The 5,527-nt window shown below is 53.4% G+C and overlaps 1 long non-coding RNA gene across 1 annotated transcript; it reads right to left on the reverse strand.

The window, feature by feature from the left end:
• Positions 1 to 2,292: 2,292 nt before the first annotated feature.
• On the reverse strand, positions 2,293 to 3,923 carry LOC133626995 (uncharacterized). The gene is made up of 3 exons (XR_009819865.1): positions 3,485 to 3,923; positions 2,575 to 2,663; positions 2,293 to 2,343 (listed from the first exon to the last, which is right to left on the reverse strand). It is a non-coding gene; the product is annotated as an uncharacterized LOC133626995 (long non-coding RNA).
• Positions 3,924 to 5,527: the final 1,604 nt, after the last annotated feature.

Genomic DNA, 5,527 nt, shown 5'->3' on the forward strand with positions numbered 1-5,527 from the left:
TCTGAGGTCAGCAATGTAATCCCAGACTGCCTTCGGTGGGATCGTCCCACCAACCCGAAGCGTCTCTGGTAATTCCTAAACAAGAAGCATGACATGGCAGGGTGAGAAACACCAAGAGACTCATGAATGTCATCATCCAACTGGTGTCAGTTGAAAATTAGTGACAAGGATGGTATTTTTCATCCATGGACAACCAAAACTTTCTGACAGGTCACATCAGTGACCCATCTCGGTTCAGAACAGAACAAGGCATCGACTTGAAATGCTGCCTTGTTTGGAACTTCTTTCCCAAGAAGGAAGCTGACAGGAAGCTGTTCTTCCAGATCCAAACACATCTCAAAACACATTTACAGTCCTGAGCATCCTCCACCAATCTGAGAGGAATTTTTAGAAGGTGCTTTTTCCCATCCTCCAGCTCCTTTTCTTCCTTCCTCCCAACACTTTGTATAACATCTCTTTCCCTTTGCACAAAGGCAGCCCTGGGGATACCTGTGCACATACTGCCATACGGGGCAAACAGGTGGGTTTGATGTGGACTGTCAAGGTTGTGCGGAGCAGTGTCACAGTTTGGGCTTCGTCCAGGTTGGGGTGGCTCTTGCTGCTCCTCCAAGTGAAGAAACAAAACACATTCCGGTTAATCCTTAACTTCAACCATACAAAACCACTTTGGAAACCATTAAGTGACTTCAGTTCTTTACCCAAGAAGTTGTTTACAGCACCTCAGAGCTCTTGAATAACATCTCATTCTACCATGCTCTGAGGTAGGCAGCTCATGTTCAGCTCCCTGACAGGACGAGGCTGCAGTGAGGTGGGAGTCAGTCTCTGCTCCCAAGTAACCAGAGATGGGACAAGAGGCAACGGGCCTGAAGCTGCACCAGGGGAAGATTAGTCTGGGGATGAGGAAATATTGCTTCGCCCACAGGGCTGTTAGACACTGTCCCAGGCTGCCCAGGGAGCTGCTGATCTCCTGTCCCTGCAGATACTGCAAAGCTGTGGAGCTGAGGAGGGCCATGGGTTAGTGGTGGCCTTGGCAGTGTTACGTTAGTGGTTGGACTCGATGCTCGTACAAGGACTTTTCCAACTAAAGCAATGCTGTGAGGCTGTGAGTCTGTGATATTTACAGCTGCCACGTGTCCTCGCTTCACAGCTTTTTTCTTCATTTCAGGAGAACTGCTTCCTGACTCCATCCCCTGACAGAGACAAAACCAGCTTGGTAAAGTCATTTGTTCTGTACTTTGCAATGCTTTGGCTGGGGGTAGGAAAAAGGTCATTTGACACTGACCATTATGAGTATGTCCTTGGGAAGAAAGTGCTGCATTAACATCATGTGGCGGGTGAGCATGGGCACGCTCCTAACCCCTGTGCAAGATACTGTACGGGACTCAGTACTCCCGTTTTTCCCGTTTGGGCCACACTGTTTTTCAGCAGAAGCAGCGTCAATGTGCATCTGATCTGACACGATTCTGCTCCTGCAGAGCTTCATGCGGGTTCAACTTCAATGCAGCTTTGGAAGTCTTGCCACGTGCGCTTCCCTCTGCAACCTGAGCTAGCTGGACCTGCTTTAGCAGGGGCTTGGAGATGGTCGGTAGACGTCCCTTCCAACCCCTGCCACGCTCTGAGGAGTCTGTGGATTCGCTACGGGGTTTGTTCTCAAGGCAGTTATTCAATTGCACTTGAGATACTCCCGGACATGTCAGTTGAAGCAGCAAACTGGCTGTCTTGCTTGAAAAGAGCTCAAAAGCCGTGACCAACTTCAGCTTATTCCTCAAATACAGCACGTGAATTGCACTTCTAGACCTGAGAATTCTTGCTGCCAACTGACAATGATTGTAGTTCCCCTGACAGACAATTCTAGATCTCTTCTAGAATTGGGCCACAAAGCTGGAGAAATGCATTTCTTTGTGTTTCCCTCCCCTTTAGATTGCAGGTAAAATAGTGCCGCTTTCCCCAAGCCAGTGACGCACTGGAACTCATTTGGGACCTAAACTCCAGCAGCAGTTCAAGCACAGAAGTTCCTGGCGGTCACCAGAACATGATGAAGTTCCACTTCTCTTGTTGAACTCACCGGGCAGAAGATCGCCTCGAGCGCCCACAGATGATGAACGTGGCACAAGGCAGGTGAGGTTTGATCCCACCGTCCCCGAGGTCGCTCTGCCTCGAAGTGACTGTCTGCTTCTGGGGACAGCGGTTGGCGCCTCTTGTTGCCATGGCAATAGGAAAACAGAGCGGTCTCCTGGTTAGTGATGGCACACAGGGGATGGCCAGCATCAGCTTCAAGCTGAGGAATCCCAGGTCTGCACGAGCTGTAAGGACCGGCACGGCTCTGCTCTGGCTGAGACAGCTCTGGAGAGGCCCAGCAGAGAGAAAGCTAGCAGTGACTTAGGAAACCTCGTCAGGAAGGAAGGAGCCACCCTTCTTTCCAAGCCCCAGGAAGGAATCCAAAGGCTGAGCATCTGCTCATCATCCTTCCATCAAATTGCCAATAAACAGTTTCTACTTCCCCAGTAGAACACTTAAAGCTCAGTGTGCCTCCTCCCCCACCTCTGCTGGTCACTCAACAACCAGAGCACCCACCTGTTACTGAAGACCTTGCTGCAGTTGTAAACCTTAATGGACAGCGTTTCTCCCACGGCCAGCTTCCCGTAGTGAGGCCAGCCAAAGAGCTACAAACAAACAGAGGGGAGAGAGACGACAGGTCATTCCCAGACACGCTTTCCCATGTTTCCCACGTGGCTCGTTGGTCTCCTCTGCAAGGTGACCAAACCACTGAGCATCACAAAAAGCCGCTGGGGTGGGCAGTTATTTTCCTGCTGGCCAGGGCAGACCCTGCAGCTCGCAATGGAGGAAGGGATGGGAAGGGAGTGAGAACCCCTCCAGCAGCACACAGCTGTAGGTCAGCTGCTAAAGCAGCCACAGCATCATCTGGAAAGAGGAGGATGCAGGTGCCTGCTGCGGTGGCTGAGCTGGTTGCAGGGTGAGACGGTGCATGAGGAAGGTACCATGGATGAGATCCCCTGAGGCTGCAATTCACCTCACACCCAAAGTGCCCAACTGCCTGGAGGCTGGCAAGAGGGAAAGGGCCCTCCTGCCCCTGAATCCTTCTCCTTTCTCCATGGAGCACAGAGGCATCCAGGCGGGATGGGAGAGATCCAGGTGCTGAGAATTCCCTGCTGCTCTGGTACAGCCAAGCTCTGACCGGCCGTGAGGAACGTGGGCTGACGCTGCCCTGCGCCCCGGCCCCCTCCCACACCCCACAGCCGCCACGTCCCATCCCATCCCATCCCATCCCATCCCATGCCACCCCACCCCACCCCATCCAATCCCATCCCATGCCATCCCATCCCATCCCATCCCATCCCATCCCATCCCATCCCATCCCATCCCATCCCATCCCATCCCATCCCATCCCATCCCATCAATGCTGTGGAGGGACCCCCGTGCCCCGCACACCTCACTTTGCCCTCATCCCCCACTTTGCCCTCACCTCCCCTCTCTGCAGTGGGGGTTTCAGTTAGTCTGTTCCCGATAGCTTCTGTCCACAAACTCTTTACCGGGTCTTCACTGCAACCCCCTCCCCCTGTTACTAAGCCAAAAGCTGCTCCTTGCTAAACCAGAACATGTATTTACATTTCTTCCATTCAGGAACAGAAAAGATCAAAGATTCAAAGCACAGGCAGGGAGGAGAATTGGTGTGAATGGCACAATCTCAAGGCACTCAGCACCCATAGCTGCATGGCAGGGCCTGGGTGCTGACAGCTCTCTTCACCCCAGGGATCCAGGTTGCCAGGACCAGGCTGCAGTCTACACCTTCTTTATCTCTGGTGGTTTCAGAGGTGGCCATCCCTGCCATTTATAACAGGACACCAGCTGCTTGGGCACTTCAGCCAGAAGGGTCTGGGAAAGCGCTTCCCGGGGAGCCTGTGAAGACAGCAGGGAGAATGAACCAGAAATGCTGCACAGGAAGGAGCCATCGGGCCAGTGACAGCCCAGAGCACAGCCCCTGCCAGCCAGGTCTCACTCCCTGTCAGCCTCAGGGAGCACTGCTGAGGAGAACCATTTGTTTCCACCCCTGCACTGCTCCCACCTCAAGCCAAGGCTCACACAGCCTTTCTATATGGCCCTGATGAGGGTGGGAAACTACCCCAAGCATTAGCAATCCCTCTATATACACACCATCCTGCTTCTCCTAAACCTGTGGTTATACAGGGACAAACAGAATGGTTCAAAGTCACATTATACCCTGGGGCCCCGGCATTGTTTCACAGTGACACGACTCAGGTGAACACAGTTCACAATCCCCCATCTTCTTCTTTATCGTATTGATTTGTGGTTTTGATTCTAATCGAGTCAGTACTTGCCGAATTGGTATCAATTTCGGATCTTCTTTTGTTTTTAGTCTCATCAAGGAATGAGTTTTCTCCTTCCCTGGTTCTGAATCAACGGGCCCTGCAGTTATCTGCATTCCTTGTGTAACCGAGTGCATTAATCTGGTAAAAAACAGGTATTAAACATGGAATTATTAAGAATCCTCCAAATATCCCCAGTACTACTATCCCAAGGTTAGGAAGCCAATCACCGTTCATCAGGTTCCCCCCTCGTCCTCCCAGATCGATTCCATTCCAAGTCTGAACTGGAACATGTGCAATTTCCTTCATTTTGTTACCAGTTGATAGAGAGTGTTTCCTTCATCATCAATTTCTAATCAACACTTACTAAGATTAAATTTTAACTTGGGGGAGGTTTTGAGGGGATTTTGCGGTTCCCTTGGGGATTGGGGAGGGGTTTGAGGGGTTTTGGGGTCCCCTTGAGGCATTGGGGGGAGGTTTTGGGGTCCCCTGGGGGTTTTAGGGGTGGGTTGGGGAGTCTTTTGGGATTCCCTTGGGGCTTTGGGGGTGGTTTTGGGGGGCTTTTGGGGTCCCCTTGGGGCATTGGGGAGGGGTTTGAGGGGTTTTGGGGTCCCCTTGAGGCATTCAGGGAGTTTTGGGGTCCCCTTGGGGCATTGGGGAGGGGTTTGAGGGTTTTTGGGGTCCCCTTGAGGCATTCAGGGAGTTTTAGGGTCCCCTTGGGGCATTGAGAGTGAGTTTTGGGGTCCATTTGGGGCATTGGAGGGACTTGGGCAGGGGCTTCCCCTAGAGAAGAGGTTTGGGGAGGCCCCGTTGTCCCCTTCCCACGCTGCTTTGCTCCACGGGCTGGAGGGGGCAGCGCTGGATCGCACCGAGGTGCTGGTGAGGGCTGGGGGCGTGGCCTGAGAGGGGGCGTGGTCTGCTCTCTGATTGGCCACCTTCCCCCACCCCCCGGAGGAGCTGCTGGAGCCCCGCCCCCCGCCGCACTAAGCCCCGCCCCCTCCCCTCTGTGACGTCACAGGCACACGCAGCTCCTCGGCCAATCGCTGCCCTGCTGCTCCCCGCAGGCCGCGTGCTCCTGCAGCACGGGGAGGATGCTCCTGGCCGTGCTCCCGACAGCCTTGTGATGTCACAGACAGTCACAGGCCCCTGTGGGACACGGCAGCAGCCCAGCTGCAGATTGC

Source organism: Colius striatus, chromosome 16, assembly GCF_028858725.1.
Source record: "Colius striatus isolate bColStr4 chromosome 16, bColStr4.1.hap1, whole genome shotgun sequence".
NCBI classification, from domain to species: domain Eukaryota; kingdom Metazoa; phylum Chordata; class Aves; order Coliiformes; family Coliidae; genus Colius; species Colius striatus.